At 42.1% G+C, this 21,089-nt stretch overlaps 1 protein-coding gene and 1 long non-coding RNA gene across 8 annotated transcripts in view; one reads left to right on the top strand and one right to left on the bottom strand.

The window, feature by feature from the left end:
- LOC121704627 overlaps positions 1 to 12,642 on the bottom strand; it is a 15,329-nt gene extending 2,687 nt beyond the window's left edge. The window contains exons 1-3 of the long non-coding RNA XR_006030599.1: positions 12,603 to 12,642; positions 12,213 to 12,305; positions 1 to 354 (exon numbers count right to left, since the gene is read on the bottom strand). The exon at positions 1 to 354 is cut by the window's left edge and continues 2,687 nt beyond it. This is a non-coding gene — a long non-coding RNA (uncharacterized LOC121704627). The remainder of the gene's footprint in view (positions 355 to 12,212; positions 12,306 to 12,602) is intronic.
- Positions 1 to 21,089, top strand: part of LOC121704606 (trinucleotide repeat-containing gene 6A protein-like) — a 60,088-nt gene that overhangs the window by 13,622 nt on the left and 25,377 nt on the right. For 2 of the 7 annotated variants that reach the window (XM_042084988.1, XM_042084982.1), the window contains exons 1-3: positions 11,939 to 12,135; positions 14,062 to 14,109; positions 18,512 to 18,602. The gene's annotated coding sequence lies outside the window, so the exon portion shown is untranslated. Of the gene's footprint in view, positions 1 to 3,427; positions 3,507 to 11,935; positions 12,136 to 13,835; positions 13,841 to 14,061; positions 14,110 to 18,511; positions 18,610 to 19,671; positions 21,074 to 21,089 lie in introns of those variants that run through there. The other 5 variants (XM_042084984.1, XM_042084989.1, XM_042084983.1 and 2 more) reach the window with 5 other exon arrangements.

The raw sequence follows: 21,089 nt of genomic DNA, 5'->3' as shown, positions 1-21,089 counted from the left end.
GGAGTCAGCCAGTTGACCCAGCAAGCCAGTGTCTACTACTGAGGTGTTGAGCCCTTACTCCACAGAGCAGGCCAGTGGGTGGGGGTGTGGTGGGTAAAGTCTCACTCAACACAATTTGGGACTGATAAGACTTCTTTCTCAATTAGGCTCCTTCCTAGTGACAAATAGGCAAATGACTGCCAAAGGGCCATTCTGGGGGCAGTGGTGAGTGGAGAGGCGCGATGAAGGCAATATCCCAAATGGTTGGTGGCCCCTGACTGAGATGAGTCAGCAGGCGAGTGAGCTCCTCTGCTGCTGCCTCTGCTGCTGGCCCTCTGATCTGGTCTGTCCTCTGGGTCTCGTCTGGACTTGTCCCTAGAGAGAGAAGTGGGGTCATTCCTTTGGCCAAGTTTCAGCTCAGGAGGCATTTTTGAACATTGAATTGTTGCCATGCTTGCTGATGCTCTGTCATAATGCCTTATACGTTTTCCCCACTACAGTCAATGACACAGTTCAACCCAGGTTTAGTCCAATTTCAGTGACAGACTTACTAACAGTGATATTTGGAATTAGTTATCTACTGGAGCATGGTATTGTTATCATGATGTCATCATGAACATATTTTTTTTGTTTGTTTTATCTGGGTAATTGAATATGGCACACTGTTTTGATTAAATGGAAAAAAAAACCTCTCACTGACAGCAGTGATAAAGCCCTCAACTCTTTCTATGTGCTAATGGACATAATAGATAAAGCACATCAGAAAGCACTTTGAAGCCCATTTCCTAATTAACCCCCCTCCACTGCCATTTTTTGTCCCACTACTTTGTCCTATTCGTCGTACACTCCATTTTTAGGGGGAGCTCTTATCCAGGGCCCCATCTAACCACATACATAATTAGCCTCTGCTTTGTCTTCCCATTGTCCATAGCGTGTGCGTGTGCCGGGGCTTGAAGAGTGGTCCTCTGTCCATAGAGAGATTGTGGGTTAAGGGGGAAATATGTGGCAAATTAAAAGCCTGCTTTTGTTTGTTTTGTTTGGGGTTTTGCTTGGGGGTTTTTAAACTCTGCCAGCCACAAACAAACAAAAAAACAAAACAAAAAACATTACCGAATCATAAAGGAGCCAGGCAGGCAGGCAAAAAAAAAATATATGATAAGTCTCTCGCTATGATTTTCTTTTTGTCGTAAAACACTCCTTTTCTTTTTGAGAATCGTGTTAATGCAACGCTACTAAACCATCCTCCATCTATCTCTCTGTCTAGACTGACCTGACAGGCTCTCCAGGGATGGCCGCCCAGGGGGATTCCAAACATTTCCCTCAATTAACTTTGTTTGGAGCGCAGCTACAGCTAAATCCAGATAACGCATTCAGGCAGGCAGGCGGTCAGGCAGGGCTGCTGGGCTGTTGTGGAGCCTGTGCAGGGGTGCACACTAAAGCCGCCGCTAGTGGAACGTTGCCACGTATTTGTATTAGGGCTCGCAAACGGTGTGCGTCCATCACAGGCTGCTCTGCTTCACGCTAAAAAAACACCCTCGCTAGTGTCTGTGTCTTGTGTCGGCAAGCGGTCCCTGTGCACCCGAGCAGACGCTCAGACGCACAGAGGCAGCAGGCACCCAGACCGCGTCTGAGAGCAGGTAAACACGTGCCACTGACAGCAGCTCGTGGGGTGCAGTGACAGATCAAGCCGCTCCACGAACAATCGAAAACAAAAGAGAGGAGAGAGAAGGAAGACAAAAGGAGGAGAGGGATAAAGGAAGCTTCTCATTAGAAGAGGGAACGTTCGCGGCTGTCTGAGGCCTGCAAATAAGGCGGTTGCCATTATCACAGCTTATTACGCCCCAACAGGCGCTAAATAAGATAATTAATTACTACATTTGCTGTCGGCAGTATTGTCTTCTAGAGGCTCCAGTGGCCCCCTACTTGGGTGGGGGGGGTTGAAGTTTCAGATAATTATTATGTAACAACGGTATGTCCCCATTCATGCAGTCACAGTTCATTCCCATTCAATCTCATTCATTCATAATTAGCGAGCCGTGGTGCTTCCATGAACGTAATTGAAACAGGAGATAAGAAACCAAGAGCCAGTGCATTCAGACTGTGACTGGGCATGCAGGCAGCACAGAGAGGAGTCCCTTGTGCTGACACCAACGTGTACACCACACATAGATTTAGATACACTTTAACACACACACACACACACACACACACACACACACATACACACACACACTCCCTAGCCATACAAATGCATTAAAGTCTAAAGACTAAAGAACAAAATCAAAACACAAACACTGACGCCCTTTACACACACACAAGGAGCCACAAACTTATACATTTAGTTCACCAGTGCAATCATTCACACTTGGTTGCACACACACACAGACACACACACACTCCCTAGCCATACAAATGCATTAAAGTCTAAAGACTAAAGAACAAAATCAAAACACAAACACTGACGCCCTTTACACACACACAAGGAGCCACAAACTTATACATTTAGTTCACCAGTGCAGTCATTCACACTTGGTTGCACACACACACAGACACAGACAGACACACACACACACACCCATTAAAGCTGCTATGATGAATGAGTAATACATGTTTCCTCGAGACGGTTGTTAAGAGAGAACAGTTGTTTGCTGCATCTGTGTTCATCTCAGCATCAGGCTGTATGAAAACACTAAGCTCTGCCAGAGAAGACGAAGCTGTGTTTCATATTTACCAAAAACAGAGATGGCCTTAAACCAGGTTTTGTTTACTGTTGATGTACTAATCAGAATGTCTTGTCTGTGATCATTTGCAGTTGTCACTATCCATATTTCAAATAGTATACAAAACACTTTGTATTGTTACAGCAGCTTGGCTTTGGTGATTCATCAAACAAATGAATCACCTCAAGATGTTCCATCATTCTGGTGAAACCCCTTAATATTTAACATACATGTATTTTTCATACTCAAACTCAAGTACGAAAACACTGAAAACAGTCATCATAGTGCAAAACAAGATAATCATGAAGGTCACAAAACTGACAAAAATATGTCAAAGTGAGACTAAGCAAAGAACATGCTGATGTCATACAAGTAGGATCCTGTGTGCTTTTTGTTGACTGGCACAGAGAGGGCAGCCATAATCACAGAAGCCCAGCAGGTGGCCAGACCTCTTAGCTCTGACCTCTACCTGGTTACCCTGCACACATGCGCTCTCTCTCTCTCTCTCTCTGTATCTTGCTCTCTGTCCAAAGTGACCGCAACACCACACTACTTGTCCCAAAGTGGCCAATTGTAGCATGTCACACGCCTAGGTCCTGACAGGCGGACAGGCCAGATGAAGTGTTGTGTTGAGGACATTCTGTGGTGCAGCAGACTACCACCATATCCAGCATTTTTCAGACCTGTTTGGGTTGTTGGCTTGAACACAACTTTCCTTTCTGTTTTAGAGAAAGAAAAACAATTGTGCCTCCTCAAAGTGTGCGGGAAGCGGAGATCTTTATCCACCGGTTATTGAGCGTTCAACGGGTAAGTCCAGTGGGATGTCATCACAAACAATTTATCACGCTTTTTCTGGCTCTGTAATATCTGTCTGCATGCTATTCATAGTGCACTTAAGTTGTCCCACTGAGGACCCACAGGTATGTTGCCAGTGGCATGAATGCTGTTGCACAACAGATGGGTGTCGTTGGTCAGCATGGATCAGATGTTGGCTTGACTAGCAGCACATCCTCTCTTTGTTTTGGCTTTGCAGTTGGTTTAGTAGCGTTGCATTATTAAAACCACTGGCTGTGGTTGAAAATGAGCTTTGGTGCGGTGGACGTGTGGCTGCGGCTCTCTATGAGGTTTGGGGGATTGGAACGCGATCCACTTCTGTCTTCACATGAATAAGTTAATTCCCTAGTACTGTGCTGCAGCATCTCCCTGGTCCACTGCTGCAGACCTTCTAATTACCTCCAACATGGTGCAGATGTTTGCGCACACACACACACACACACACACACACACACACACACACACACACACACACTTGTAGGGAGGCATAAATGTGTCTGTGTAAAACCCACTATCCAAAAGCATGTCTGATCACAAACATAATTGTTAAACTTGCAGGTGCATTGAGTTACTGCCTCATTTCTGGGTTACACTTAAAATACAAAAATGGTGGAGACACAGAGATCTGAGGTGACAAACCCAACATGTCACCTGAGAGCAATTACCCAAAATGTCCCAAGAGTCAAATTAAGAGTCACCCTCTTCATTAACAAAATGAGACATCAGTAAACACCAAACATGCTTGAATCATTGCTTTTGTTATGCTTAGTAAGCCAGTGTCCATTGACCAACCTATTTGTACCACACAGTGTTGGACAGTGCTTCTTTAAGCTGGGATCCAGTATTCCCAGGTTAGCCTATCCCAATGGGAATGCAGTATGCCACTGACTGAATGTAACGAAGGGGACTGATCGTTGTGTATTTAGAAAACATCTGCTGTGACTGAGGCCCATTGTGTGTGTGTGTCGATCTCAGATTAATCCACATGCTTTCCTCTGTCATTAGCTAAACCAAGCTGTGACCACAGGATAACTACGGTAACAAGGAATTGGACAGCCCACTGAAGGTTTAATGGAACCAGCTTTAGTGGCTTGGTACAAATATAATGCCCAATTAAAGTAATAATGTCAAATATCTCATGGAAATTGTCACAAAGTGGATGGCATGTTTTGCTAATAAACAGCAGAGAAAAAAAAACATGGAACATGAATCCACTGTGTATTTACTCTTACTTAGCTTTTTCTTACTTTGTCAGTGTATTTGCAGACAACCAAAACATTTTTAATTTGTACGTCGTCCTTAAATGTACTGTGATTGTAAGGGTCTGAAATGGAAATCTTAGAGTAAAAACTCTAAAACGGTAAGAAACACTAGTGACAGCAATGAATGAATGATGCTGGTTTTCAATCTGAGTGTTTTTCAGACTTGCCGCCAACAGTGCTGATAGTCCCATACATTCCTGAATTCAATCAATCATCTGGCGGAATGAGCATTTAAATGGCCATCAGTTGGTGATAAGAAACCAGTGCGAGAACCTCTGAAGCTGTCATGCCAATTTTTTCTGCAGTGCCTTCAACTTCCCCACCTGTCCATCACTTCTCACACACACACACACACACACACACACACACACACACACAGTGTTCAGTCCTGTCTCTTCCTCCTTCGCCACTCACACTTCTCAACTGTGAAGAGAGGATCTAGTTTATCTGGTCAGACATGATACATTGCATCTTGGGGGCCCGTTCTGCCGTTGCCCCGGTAACAGCCGTCACATTGGCTGGCCCAACCACACGCGCGCGTTCCGCCGTAATGAGAAGTTGGCGAGGTGCCAGGGTAGTGTCTACCCCCACCATCTCCACCCTCTCAGTGTGTCTCCTCACCATTAGCCGCTCAAGATCCCCCTCTGAATGTGTCCCTCCAGTGGACCCCACCACCCCACCATATTGTACGTTTTTTTTTTATCTATCAATTCGGCTCGCTGCAATACGTCTCAGTCTTTGTTCTCTGTTGCCTGCGGACTTTTCAGTATTTCAGGGCACACCGAATATCCTTGTAGAATAATGAATCGTGAACTCCTATATAACTGAGTAAGTTACACATGTTCTAGGAGTGTGAAAGTCTCCCCTGATGAATAAAATTAAGCTTTGCTATTGCTCCTATGTCTTTCCTGTCCACAATCCACAAAGCCAGTCAGGGCTTCAGCCTTATGATACCTATTGCACAGCATCAAACCACCCACAAGCAAGCAAGCAGTTACCCAATTTGTTGGCATTGTGATTTATAGTGTGCACACTGTGACATTGTTGAATACATGGAATAGGTGGTTGGTAGGGCTGATGTTTAAACTCCTTCCTGTTTACCCTGGGCCTCTTTGTGCTAGTCCCCTCAGCGTCAGCCAAGTCTCCACTAGGCCACAGTGAGCTATTTATGCACTTCAAAGGTGAGGCAGCCTCGTCCAAGCCAGTCAGATGATTTGAATAAGACGAATGTTGTTAACGACAGGCCTCACCAGCTCACAGAGGAATCCCAGAAATGTTAAGACGTATTCATTCAGCTAGCTGCGGCCATGGGGGCAGGGGTGTCTGTGACACTGATCATCTCAAAGATTGGCTACTGACTACTTTTTTACCCTGTGCAACACACTGCCTTTGTATAGGGGTTTGTACTGGGCAGATGGAAAATGAAGGTATCTTTCTATGCCTTTGTCGTAGTCCAGAGGCTACCTGACACCATATTCAAGCACCTAGAAGGAGAGAGTCACACACAGGGTAATGCATTGCGCCGTTAATAAAAGATTTATAGACGCCACTGCCCAAACACATTATTAAGTATTCATATATTTGTAAGGCTCAGCAGACTCCCTCAGGCCCCTTTCTAATCAATGGATTGCTGTGAGGATAGCAAATAAGTGAAAAGAGCAAGACAAAACGATTTAGCATGCACACTCCTTTAATTGTCAATGCACCTTAATGTCACCTCTTCTTATTCTCTTCAAGACACACAAATACAGATATACATACACTATCTCTCTCTCCTACACACACACACACACACACACAAAAATGCATACATACTCTCTCTCTCTCTCTCTCTCTCTCTCTCTCTCTCACACACACACACACACACACACACATACATACACTCTCTCTCACCCACAGATCAGACACATAGACACTCAAAGCTCTCTCATTCTCATTTGCATCCTATCCCCTCCCTCCTCATTCAAAATCGGGAATGATCAGGTCAGCGTGGATTGACCTGCTCGCTGCTGCAGCTTGATTGCAGAGGCTCCGATATTTATGCCTCTCTTCTGAATAATTGCATATGTATGGAGCCCATGTGCCATTATAGGCTCTGGGGCTGGGAGATGCTGAGAGAGGAGAGGAGTCGGACTTGTGTCTGTCTCTGGGAGGTTTCCAAGGCGCCGGAAGGCAGCTGGATGGCTCATTAGAGCTGGGGTTAAGGGCGGCCGTATAAAGCCATTATTAGAGTCCCCAAAGAGACCCGCAGATTCGTACTCTCCTCCCACAACTCGTCTCTCTCTCTCATTTACACACACACACACCATTATAAACCTCCAAAAGCACAAGCTCTGAGTTTTATACATTCCAAGGTGAAGTGTGTGTGTGTGTGCGTGTGTGTGTGCGTGTGTGTGTGCGTGTGTGTTTGCCAGGGTGTTCTAGATAGATGGTAAATTGACAAAAAAATAGAAGAAAACATTGTTATAATTCAAGGATGTTTCATTTACTTAGTCTGAAAGACAAATGTTTCCTCTGCTCACCTTTCTCTACCTCATAAATTGATCCAAGTGCTGTTGACCACTTTAGAGCACCTGGAGTTGGGCTTACATTTTGTGCAACACATCATTTTGTCATTTGTTAGGACTGGAAATAAATGGAGGAAAAAGAGCTATGACTAAATCAATTTTCTGTACATTAACTTTACATTTGCTTCAGAGACCACTTCTCACACTATTTGACATATTACTGAGTTTCACAAACTCCAATACATGCACACACACACACACACACACACACACACACACACACAGACTTGTAGGGCATTGACAACAGAGAGGCACAAATGCACAGACACGGAAACGCCTCCAACCTGCCATGATAAAAAACAATAAAAAACTCACACAAAACAGAGGCAGTTGGTGATTCCATTAAACGTGATTCGATTAAATGTGAATTTCACCGTGGGCCCCATTTTATTTTCTTCCCTGAGCTTCTGCCGTAGTGTTGGAGAGCCAGGCGCCATGGTGAATCACCAGCGCCTCAGGTACTCTGACTTTGAAATTCACACATACACTTGTGCTTAGTAATTTTAACTCAGCAGAGGTTCCAGGCGAGGAGAGAAGGCCTGGGGTGCCATTGGGTGAAGGAGCTTCCTGACGTGAATTTAGATGCATGATGCATTCTTTGTGCAGGAGGTGAGAAAAGGGGGAGAGAGAGAGAGAGAGAGATGAGGTTGTGAATTATTGAGCAGGAGGTGGGGTTTGCACATGCAAATGAAAGTCATCTGCCCCCCAAAAGTTTGAGACACACCATGCAAGGGGTGTCTGTGTTAAATATGAATTGCATATTTGAATGACAAAAAGATGTATTTGAGGATGGCCTCGTGACTGTTGATTTGCATAGATGACAGTAGTTGAGGAGAAGGTAAAGACAATTAAGGAGCCACTCTGCCATCTATATTTCTATCATCCAAATACTGTATATAGCATGGGGCAATGCAGTTATTCCATCACATTCAGTGAATGGCGGTATTACTCCCCTTTTGCACATTAAAATGTAGAGCAACAGCAGGTCTGTGAAATGACTTTAATTTTGGCCCTGGTCTTCTAACTGCTTTAACAAAGTAAGGCTAACCTAAATACTACATCATTTAAATCTCAAGGATTATCTTTAAGGACTAAGTCATGCACATAGAAACTATATTTGCATTTCAAGGCCTGGTGCAAAGGAACATAAGCAGGGAGACATTGGCCAAGCCCTCTGTCTGAACAATCATACGCAAATGCAAAAATCTGGTTAGGTTATGAAGGACTCCTGAAGGACATCGTTGCATTGTTGGTTGCTTGGAGTCATTAGGTAGCGGCTATGGAGAGAGGCGTCTCCTCATACCCAGGCCATTTAAATCACAGAAGGCAAACAAAATCTGATGCAAAATAATGGCCAAACTGAGCCCACTGATTGAAAATTCATTCAAGTGAAATAGTTGCTACACCACATACCGAACATGATAGAGTCCCTATCTCCCTCCCCCACCCCTATTCTGATTCTCAAGGGGTTAACAGTTGATGGAGCGGTGGCTGGTGTATTAACATCTGTAAATGACAGAGCCCGGGCCTGTGCGAAAATGATAAATCCCTCAGCAGAGAGCTCGCTGCCTTGATAAATAAATGGGAGTCTCAGAGGCATGGGCGTGCTCTGCGGCGATATATACGCCGACCTGTGAAGATGGTCGGACAGGTAATTGGTTGGATGCAGAGTGTAATTCAGCCCCAACAAATCTATTTCACAGCTGGCACCCCGTCTGAGGACGTGGACATGAGGAAGGGTGAGAGACAGATTGAGATGGAATATAATAGTGGTGGGTGGGTGGGGGTTGATGCTGTGGTAGAATTGGGCTTGCTGAGGGAAGAAAATGAAAAATGGTGTGTTGGGTCAGAGAGAATAGCTTGTGGAGGGGGGGTGATGTATATTATGGATTTGGAAGGCTACAGAAATATGAATGTAGAGATGATGATGAAAGGAATAAAGAAAGATGAATGTGTGTTAGGGATGGAGATATATGTGGCCTTTTCAGAGGTGTGTTGAATACATAATCATAATGCCTTTGAGTATATACAGCTCCTTTTTGAACGTCCAATGGTTGAGGGGTCAAATGGCTTGTCTTACCAATAAGTGTTTAAATGACAAATATCCTGTATTTAATTGCTCGTTCCATTACCTGTTTTGAACTTAAAATCTAAAAAATTGTAGAAGGTTCTTGCCATGACTGCTCCATCTCCTACACTTTTTTTGTACATCATCGCCACCACTGTTGGTATATTTTAGGTGAGACTAGCACACTTGGAGGGAAGTCTCATGAAGCTGCCCCAGCCACATATTTGTTATGCAAAGCTGCTCCCCTCCTCTTCCCTTGTCTGCCTAAGCACAATGGAGCAGCCCATTTTCCCAGGGTCCTTAGTCCCTGCAGCCTGGGGGGAGAACAGGCCACTGGCTTGACCATGCTGACCTCTGTCCCAGTCCCAGTGCTGCTAATGCACACTCACACACACACACACACAGATAGTGAGAGAGAGAAGAGAGAGAGAGGAATACACACAGATGCAGCTGCCCCTGCTGAGCCAGTCTCTTCACCAATCATCAATATTCATGCTTCATACAAAATTCATTCACACCACCAAGGCCCACAGCAGAGCTTCCACCATCTAATGTGTTCAGTGTCACATTTTCATTTTGTCGTAACTTAAAGTTCTACCCCATTTTAAGTGATATTATTTTTTCAGAGAACTGACTTGTGTATGATGATTGGTTTTATTTCCCAAGAAAATTACTACTCATCTGTCATAAGTTTAAAAACAATACAAATGGTATTATTTCATTGTGCTTTTTAGGGGGCGTTTGCACAATCGGTACTGAAGCTGTATTTGTTTGTACATACACATGATGAACAATAATATAAGTACAATAATAATATAAGAATAATAAGAACCACTCCACCCTATTCCTCTTGCTGGGCAATATGATTGAGCATAGTGAGCAAGTTGCATCTCGTTCTTAATAACCCTGCGTCTATGGCCGATATTATATAACTTAGCAGAGGGCCTCTACATCTAAAATATGTCTGTAATGTATCCCTGCTCTTTTCCGGACTTGTATGCACCAAACATAGGAATGTGACTCTTCTAGAACTCTGCATGGACATGCACAAGTATCTGTTCTGGCTTCCCTTGACTTCCCTGGACACTAAATCTGTCATGCCAGTGAAATTGTGCTTGGAATGCAATGAGGTTCATAAAGAATCTAGGCAGAGGATGCACAATTTTTTGTGAAAGTATAGCATACTAAGTCAACTGAGGGAACCATTCTAGTCAAACTGGACAATGGATTACAAACTTAATGTTCAACAGTAATTATGTGAAAAAATAACGAATAATAGTAGAACCAGTAGACCAGTTAACCAAAAAAATAATGAGTTGAAAATAAGAATAAATGACATTAACATATATATATATATATATTATATATCAGGAGTTCATGAAGTCGTTGTGGTAGAATCAGGTCAACGGTCATCACTGTCAAAAGTGTCTGCCAACACAAGCTGAATGACTGTCTTCAAAAGAGCACACGAGTTGACAGTGTTGAGCCATTTTGAACTGTGCTGTTGCTTTGTCTGCAAAGTGAAAACGTAGGCAAATTCCAGACCAGTAGCCGGACTGTATTTACATTGTTTCCCATTTGTTTGGTTTCTCTGCCCTGCCTATGGTTGCTTAGTGACTTTTTGGTTCATTTTTTTTGTCTTCAGTTTCTATTTAAACTAAAATAGTTTTCTCAACAATGACATTTGAGTTGTAAACAAACAAGTCAAATGACCAACTCAACAATGTAGAAGCAATGGAACATGTACATGTATATAGCCCAACATAGACCTCAAAACTATTTGCACATTACTGTTGAGATAAAATACTTTCCTAAAGTAATTATTCAGCATAAGGTTGTCTGCAGTTTTGTTTCTTACATAGATCTTGTTGTTACAAAGTCAGAGGAAAGACCATATGGAATGTAAAACAGTAGACAACATTGCTCTGAGACCTGACATAGCCTGTAGGCTACAGTCTGTGTTAAGAGACATTATCAATCATGTCATTAGACCCATTTGATTGTATGAAAAAAACATGGATATTATGTTTTTGCTATTGTCATGATTGATACTATGGCCAGGGCTATACAATAACTTGGTATATGCCTAATTATTAAATTTTGCAGGAAAACCAAGGAGGAGGTCCATAATAGGTCTTCAGCTCATTTAGGTTGTGTGGAAGCCATGCATTATTTTAATCCGGGCCTCCCCTAATCATTTAAACAAAGGGGGGGGGGGGGGCATCTTTCTAATTTTAGTTAATTCCCACTTAAGAGAAAATGTTTCTGAGGTGGCACAGGGGTCTTTGGAGTAGGCCCAATGCCACTGAAGATTAAATAATGCAACACAATAACCCAGGGATTATGTTGATTTGACTGTTACTTTGTGTCCATGTACCCGCTGGAGCATTGCCGTCTAACGTTATCCTAGATTTGTTTCGATATCTAAAGTAATAATGTTGTTGGACTTTAAATATTCCGCGTCAATTCTTGGAGGCAACCATTTTGAAACAGGCGGAGGAAGTGGTCTTTGAGCTGATCTCATGCTCTTCCTGCGTTATTCTGTAGCTTACTCGGTACAGGGAGGAGGGATATGTTAGCGATTGAAGAAAATGGCGACCGTGCAGGACAAATGTCTCCCCTCCTAGATTCAACTAATGCGTTGAATTTCCTCAGCCTTACAACCTGTTTTCATTTATTCTCTGATGCACTTTAATTTTCAAGAGGTATGTAAATATGCAGCAATATTTTTGTTTCACCCAGTGTCGTTGATTTGAGGCAACTGCTATCAAAAAGAACTTACCAATGATCTTGAGCTAGGTGTAGTTTGCCCAGTGGTCGGCTTGAAACTGCTGTGGAAAGTTACCTTTTAGCAACGTGTTCTCCGAAAACCTACCTAATATTGAAATGTGCGAGAGTTATCTGAGATTGTCTAACAGAAATGTTTTGATTATACAGAAAAGGTAACTTGTCGAAGTGAGGTTTTTGGTTGTTTCGATAGCTCCTAGCGATAGCTAACGTTAAGTTAGCTGTTTACATTGGTTACTCCCGAGTGGTAACGTTGACGTTTCCTAGTGCAATTAATTAAATAGCAAGATCAATACTATATACGCCTGTAACTTAACAATGTACATTATGTTGTCGCCAACATTCTTGCTTGGTTAGTGCGCATTTCGAGTTGGTCGACGCTTACCTTGAATAGCTCTTAGCTCTTTCCCTTGAGTGGGGGTTGGTTTCCAGATTGCAGTGGTTTTAGCAAGCATACTAAACGTTAGCACTTGCTACATTAAAACAGAAATCAGTTTGCAATCAAACTTAAGTGAACATTAAAGAGTTAATTTCATTCGTGATTTGTAGTAACATTTAACTCCAGCACACTGCTAAGGATAAATGTACGTTATCGGATTGGAAATAGAAATGGGATCATCGCTAATGTTGCAAGTGAAAGATTAACATAGACCTATGTTAACGTTACTGAATGATCGATGTGTGGGGGGCAGTCTCGACAGTACCGATACACTTTTAGGGTTTAATGTTCTCCAGCCATACTTATTTTTGGCAGACGTTGATTAGAGTTAACATTATGCGTGTTTGCATGCGGCAACTCACAATAGTGGGCTAGCTGTTGGTCTGAATCAATTGATCACATGTTATGTTGTACATCTGCATGGTTAATGCGTCTTAAATAACTTCTAAAATATATGCAATGATGTCTTGCCTCCTAGATAATATTGAGATGATTGCAGGGATAGGCTTTAGTCAGCTACGTCGCACCCATTTCGGTTCACACAGAGGGATGCATGAAATGTACCTTTGATAACAGCTAAGGTCAACTGTTTAGCTTTTAGCTCATATAACTTGGCTAACTTTTTCAAACGTTAGCAGAGGATGTATGCATATTTAAATGCTTACAGATATTTGCCATTTGATAATTCAATCGAATCTCGAGTGGACTATATATGTATGGCGGAAATTGCATATAATATAACCCGGCATAGTTTATGTAGGGATGCCTACTTTGTCTGATATAGCTCGCGGGCTGGCTAGCTAAATACGCAGCTCTGGTGTTGCGCAGTTAAGGCTAGCCAACGTCGACGCCTCACAAACATGTTTCGGATCATTAGCATTAACTAGACCATGTCTGACGGTCAAATTACTTTTCTCAAAGAATTGTGCATGTTTTGTCCAAATAAAGCGTTCCTGGGAGTCAGTTTTGCGTTTGTTACAGAAATGAATTCCTTAGCCAGCTAAAATTAGTCTGCCTCTCCACATACAGAAAGCATTTTTGTTGAAATAAGGTAATGAAGGTTAGTTAAAGAAACGTAGTCTTTGGAAATTGTCGTGATTTAAATATAATGCATGTTTCAGCTTTTCAATTGCCTTCGAACCATAACATTAGCCATATCCCGGTGCCTCTATTAGGTCAGACGTGTACTGACGCATGATATCCAAAATTCAGATGAAGGATTTACCGAGTTGGTTGGTAGGCAGGTAGCCAGTGGATTGATGCAATAATCTTATGTTTTACTATTTAGATCAAATTAACGTGTAAGTAAGGCATTTTGCATTTCATGTTACGCTATAATGGTTGTCTTGTTCTAATGCCTTTTCAGTGTCCGTTTTGCTATTAACAACGATGTCTTTCCATTTAGATAATTGGATGCTTTTGCCACCAAAGACACTGAAGAGAAACATTACAGGTCAGTACCTTTCACATTTATCAGAGCAGTATGATGGTTACCCTATACTGAGCAGATGCTCTGTAGTCAGTGTTGTAGTTTCAGAAGTGTAGCCTATGCCCTTCTAGTTTATTCCTTTTCAAGCCTGTGCTGGACTCAAATCACTAGCCTAAAGCTGGGTCAAAGCAACAGCAGCAGCTGCTGCTGGTGTAAGCACATGTAGTTCCGTTTGAATTAAAGGGGATGCGAACTGCTGAGTAAGCTTAACCATTTTCAAATGCAGAATGTAAACGGTGTTTGTGTAGCTCATTGTACCTATACAGTATACAGGTCAGTGAGCTAACAAAAGCCTAACTCGACCCCCACTTTGAAATTGAGCTCAAAAACCTCTATTTACTTAATAAATTAAAGCAAGAAATCTGTATAGTCCCACTGCCTCTAATTCGTCATTATGTTCGAGTCTTAATTAAAGGCTTGAGTACAGGAGCAAAGTAATTGTGCAAAATTGAGAATCAAAATGATTTGAATAGGTTGAAAATGGGAACAAATCCAGAAATAGACTAGTGTGGATTTATTTCAGGTTTGTGTTTCATATGAAATCAAAACAATTCCAAATCATGATTCCAATAATAAGCACCTTTGTGATTTTCATTTGTCTGCTGTTGACTTTCTGAATCAGTTTTCTCCTGTTACATGATTATGAAGTCCACTGTGACCAAGAGAGATTATTCTCTTATCAGAGATATGAACATTGCCCTTACAGACCTAGTGCTCCACCCACATATAAAAGAAAAGTAACAACTGTAAACATCATAGAACCATTATTTGTTCATATGTTAACATAAGATAAGGGGACGATACGGTTTGCTACTAGACAATGGATGTGCTCACAATTCACCAATGTTGATAGCCGCTACTGTAGTGCCAATTACCTCAGATTGCTAGTTCGGGGTTTGTCCAGCTATCTTACACATAGAAAGTATAATTCAAAGGCAGGTTAACGTGTGCTATGGGTCCTAAAATGTACAGTGCTCTCTCTTGACTTTCATAGTCACTCACTTTGCTTGGTTCGGATGGAATTCCTTTGATCTGAATTGAATTAAAATGTGGTCAGATCAGGACTGTTAAACTGGAATGTTCTTTAAAAAAGTAAACACATCACATTGATGTTCAGCTTACCAGGGGTCTATGGTTTTGATTGATGTAGCACACCCCAAACTTAAACTTTGAGCTTTTTCTTAACTTATGAGGATTTTGGTGGAGTTTTTTTATTTTTAATTAAAAAAAAAAAATTGGGGGGGGGGGGGGGGGGGGCGGGTTGTTTTGCTAAACTGACCCGCTTGGGTTTGAATTAGGAAGGCCGCCTATTGTTCAAATAAATATTGATGTGGTCAAAAATATTTGTCAGGTAGCTATAACCTTTTTGTCATGAAGTACTTTTTTACTGACTATCCAACAGAAACATACAGATAGAAATGATATACACATCAATGCATAGCCACATTAAATTAGATATTCATTTATTGACAGACATGTATGACATTTCTATTGCGTTGAAGACATAGCAGTTCTATTTGCAAAAAAACATGACTCATTCCTCAGTCTGGCTGTACATATAGGCCTGAAGATATACACATTTCACTCATTTCGCTCTGTATAAGATTAGCAAGGCCGAAATGGCAAAGTATGTTCCCACCCCACTGTGTCCGAAGGCATGTTTGCACCCGCCACTTCTGACACCTTTACATGTCACTCAAAAGGGACTGAAGGCTTATCCCATCACCTCGTCACGCTCTTCTAAACGTTGGTTTACCTAGTCAACCTGTCTCCAAGCAGATTTCAGAGCACTAGTTCCTAATGAGAACTTTGGCCTAGTCTGACGAGCCCAGCATACTGTATGCCTGATTAATTGCGAACAGTCTATAAGACCACAAGATATTAAATGAAATCAAAACAATTCCACAAGATTTTTTGATATTTGAGTTTTGGATATAGGTAAAAAAGCAATATGAATATCCAAAGTGAATAGGAATGATATATGATATAGATAATAGTTGATATTTGATATGTTTCCCCTTAGAGATCATTCTTGATCAGAACATCCATTAGTTTGTGGCTCTGTAGCATTATCTACATTGGAGAGGATCTAGAAAACCACTCTAAGGTGACATGGGGTCTTGCTCTTTTTGATTTTGACTAATAGTCCTCTCAGCTCTGCTGATTGTTTCTCATTCATAAACAGATGCCCCTGTCTTTGTGTGTGTGTGTGTGTGTGTGAGTGTGCGCGTGAGCAAGCAAGGGAGGCTCCTGTTCTGGAGCTGACCATCTGGTTAAACACTTATGGGACAAAGAGGCTTGTCTGGGGGAAGGGGGGGTGGGGTGGGGTGGGTTGAGGCTTCAGGGAAAGTGCATTCTCTGCCCTCAGTTTCTTGAGGTGACATGAGTTTGTGTCTGCTTGCTTTGCAAGACAAGAGCTGCATTGCGGAGCAGAACACTTCAAGGTCTTGCCAAAACATAAACTAAAATTGAGAAAAGATAGAAAACAACCTGTAATCTTAACCCTGATTGCCAGATGTCAACACAGTGGGCCAAGTCTATGTTTAGTCTAGGCAGCCTCAAATTCCATGATATAAGTATCTGGAATTTATGTAATTGGATATTGCAGGTTAATACTTACCTTTCAGAATTCCTAAACTTGATATCAAAACAGGAAAAGTTATCAGTTCAAAGCTATGTCTATTGTTTTGGAAACCATTTTATCTGATTAATGCCATCCTCAGAAGACTGCAAAGATTTTGATTTTTTTTTTAAAAGACTACAGTCTCAGACCCTCTCACATCTGAAGACAAGTCATCGAGTTTTTAGGTCAGACTAGTCACAACAACTAGGGATCTTGCAGGGTCACTTTACAAGACTGCAACTAGATTCCATTAAATTATTTCCCATCGTGCACTAGATATCAACAGGAACTCAAAAGTTAACCTACTCATATCAATCATATTTTCATGTTTCGTGCAGCATTTTCATGTGTGATATCCCTAACCGATATAGAGTTGTTCGGTCACGTGGAATAGCCGACTAATCATTTATAAGAAAATAAATAACAAATAATCATATAGGCTACAGCTGTCGCCTACTTTGCCCCTTCCTGTTTGGTGATGGAGAGAGGTCACTATTGATTTTCATATTGTTCACGTCACTATTTGCCGGAGCCACAACTAAAAGATGATATCAAACATGTTTGATATCGTTGTGATGGCAAGACTAGAATAAGACTGACCTGCAGTGACTTAAAACCGTTTAGATTAGCACCTTGCACTAAACGATCTAGTTGATGGGAGCGCACCACGACTCCAGTAAAACTGCCATGATTTCATTCCGACTTTGAAATTTAGTCGCCAACTATTAAATCGCTCAAAAATCATATGGTGTAAGGCTGACAAGTCGTTTCCTGGAGGATTACACCATGCAGTATGATCCTTCTGCAATCTCATGCCAAAGTGACATAAAAATTAACCATGCAAATGTTGGACCCAAGATGAAATGATGCCCTGACTAACAGCTCTAGTGACATGGTTTTAACTGATTTTTACTTATTCATGAAAACATTTAATTATGTTACTGTAGATTGGATTACAATTACAGTTAGTTAGTTAGTTAGTTGCACCTCCTCAGGTGACCCTTGTATTTGTCTGATTTTGGAATCAGAGCTGTAGTCCGGTCTTTTCTTGTACATAACTTAAGGGCGAGAAGAAACTTGCCACTGACTGCACGAGTGCTTAATCCCCTTCACCACTGGTTGATGCCCTTTCCTCTCTGGGTTTGTGTTAAGTAAAGTGTGCAGGAATCCTGGCATATCAGCTATGGGAAATAGCCTGCAAACAAAAAAAAAACATACTTTGCCGAGAGCTTGCCATGGAAATAGCCTGTAGCGCAAAGCCAGTCTGTTGGTTTTGGGATCAAGCAGTAGCCTTGAATGAATTATAATGCTGACTTGGTACAGTAGCGGTCCTGATAACGCAGAACATTTTGTGCTAATGGTTTCACAGATACGACTAGGAAAAAGAAAAATTCCCTGCCTCAAGCTAATTGAATTATTTCTAATTAATGGTAATTTTCATTAATTTATGGTGTGACCACTTGGATCGGTTGTGCTGGTAGAGTGTTTATGGATGTGGGCCTGACCCACAGAATCAGTTAGCTGTTTATAGAGTAGTAATTTACCAGTTTAATCCCTTAAGGAGATTAGGTGGAGCTTTCTCCTGTTTTCTAATTGCGTTACTGCATCATTTATTTCGTTGTGCTAAAGCAAACCAGCAGAAGGTGAAGGGCTCTGGGTTGCCTTTTTGAGAAAAAATGGGGCCCGTTTGGATTAATAGATTAACAAGTGTCTTATTTACCGTGTGATCCTTCCCCTTTGCAGGGAAATCACACAGTTACAAGGACAGGAAGAATAGTCAATGGAAGAGCATCAACAGTGGAGCGACGAGCAGTGAGCAGACACTGATGTGAAGGTAAGAGGTTTGTTTACTCTTTTCTCAAATTCAAAAATTCATCTGAATTTTGGTTGCTACCACTACCCTCATTTATTAGGTTCCATTCATACATGAAACTGTTTTGCATGTTTTCTAAATTTTAATGTTTCTGGTCAAGCAACTTTGTGTTTCATTTTGCCTAGCTCACACATCCAATAGTCAGTAATTGCCTCACTGGATTCCACTTTTCTGTGTGGATTTTATCTTTGAAATGCAGTAAACGAAGGGATGTACCAGAGCTCAGGTAGAGTTTGGTGAGCTATAAGTAGTAGCGGGGGTTGCATGTTTTTTTTTTTTTTCTCACTGGTGGAGGTCGAAATGCTGATAGCTGTCCCTTTTATCTCTGACCTTGTCTTCACTGTGCCTCCGGTGGCTTAGGCCCAGAGCCAGTGGTGTGACTGACGCGCAAACTGAGCAGTATGTCGCAGTGAGATGCCAGCAATAGGATTATGGCCACAAGGAAACTTATGACATGTTTCCATCGGTGTGACATTCAAGTACAAAAATTCATTATTGGAGACAGTCAACATAGAAACTGTGAACTTTGTTACCAAAGGTCGTCTTATAGCCTTAATAAAATGAAGTTGATGTACATGGAGAGCCAAAACCTCACCCCTTTTAAAATATTTATACATGCCTCTTGTAGCTCTCATTCAATGTTTTCCATGTCTATGTATTGTTGGCATGGTATATATGTGTTTATTTTCTATGGGCAGGATATCTACGTACTGGTAGCATGGGTATACTTTTCTTTTTTCTTTTTATGGGAAGGGAAACTCTTAGCACAGTAGAGTCAGGTTTCTAGTCCTTAGTGACACCTTCTTGGCCTCTGGCCCCCTCCCCTTGTGACTCTGTACTTATCTGCAGTCGCAGACGTCTCAGTGGCCACCTCGTGATGTTAAATTAATTAATCAGGGTGGAAATACTGTTTCCAAAAGAATGTAATCATCGGGTTTCACGTCAAAATGATGCGCCCGCCTGCCGTCCCTGTGCAAAGATGCGTCATGAAAGTCCCAATGATTGCTTGAGCCAAAGCTGTTAAGGCTGAAGAGTTTGAGGCTGAGACAGTTTTAGAAAAACTTTTGAGAAGACTTGGTGGACATCGGTTTTAAAACCATGCTTTTAAGGCACCGGTTAGAAGATCATCTCTGGATTGTGTGTGCGCGCATAGTTTCAGGCTTTTGTCATGCCGCACTGATCTGACCACACAGACATTGTTTTGAATACCAGCCATCAATCTTCAGCCTTAAGACGGCCAGAAGCAAGTGTTCAAATGAGAGCCATGTGGAAAAGTTTCCTTTCCTTTTCCTTTAATCTTTTTTTTTACATTATTGACTGGGTGTCAGACCTGTGCATGGTTTCGGGATGAAATGGAAAGCTTTACTCGGATGATTTGTGGACTCAGTGATGATCAGTGAAAGCTTGGGTTTGTTGACTAAATCCTGTGGCTGTTGCTTAGCGATGACTGCTCGCTCTGAGCCCTCATAGCATAGCAGGAAGTAAAATACCTGCGACGATGGCTCTCTCCCTTTTAACAGGGATGTCTGAGCTGAAAGCCCCTCCATAGTAGACATGCTACTTGAGTACTGATATCAACCCCTCAAAGTTAAATAGAACAACCAGTGAAAGAAACTGGAACAATAACTGTAAAAAATTGAACACTGCTCTCAAAGATGATTTGGATTGTCACCTTTTGGGTTTCAAACTGCTTATTACAATAGACTAGATTCAATAAACTAGAATGACCAAGCTGTGATTAATCTGATGGGCTAAATTTGGGAAAGCTGGTTTACTGTAATGTCTGTGGGTAATGTTTGACAGTGATGTCTACAGTGAGACGGTGTGAAGATTTGCAATGACTTCCTGGCTGTTATCCTTTTGCGCTTTGGCTCACTGCGCAATGCTTCTGAAACAGGAAGCGGCGGTCAAGAAATACTCAAAACAGCCGCCGCTGCAGCAGCCCCCACAGCACACCTTCAGTCTCCCGGAAGAGGTTGCCTGGTCTTCATGGGGGCTTGGCAGCAGATTTGGGCACACAGTTGCATTTTTGATTTCTGTTTTTTGAAAACTTCTGTCTCTCTGCTACATACAAAGTGACTTTAAGACTCCACCACCTTTCTCTACCTAAACCCAAGTAGCCTCCGCCGCTCGCACGGAGGCAGTCTGAAGCGGTGCTCGACTCTCGATCGTTCGCGCCCTCTCCCTTTCTCCCCCCCCAGTACAGCATGTAGCAGGAGGAGCCGGCAGCTCTCACTTGCTCCCGCAACCGTAAAATGACACCAGGCCCTCTCTGCAGTTCAGCCCCCCCCCCCCTTTCTGCCTTTCCATTGAAATGCAGTGAGAAGAAAGGAACAAAGCTTGGATACAGAGCACTCGTCTCCGGGGGTCTTATGTAAACTGAATGCAGGAGAAGGAGACAGGAAGTGCTCCCACAGCCCTCTTACTCAAAGGTAGAAGTTGCACTTT

This window comes from Alosa sapidissima, chromosome 3 (genome assembly GCF_018492685.1).
Source record: "Alosa sapidissima isolate fAloSap1 chromosome 3, fAloSap1.pri, whole genome shotgun sequence".
In the NCBI taxonomy this organism is placed as follows: Eukaryota; Metazoa; Chordata; class Actinopteri; order Clupeiformes; family Clupeidae; genus Alosa; species Alosa sapidissima.
This window is presented reverse-complemented; position numbering and strand designations above follow the sequence as displayed.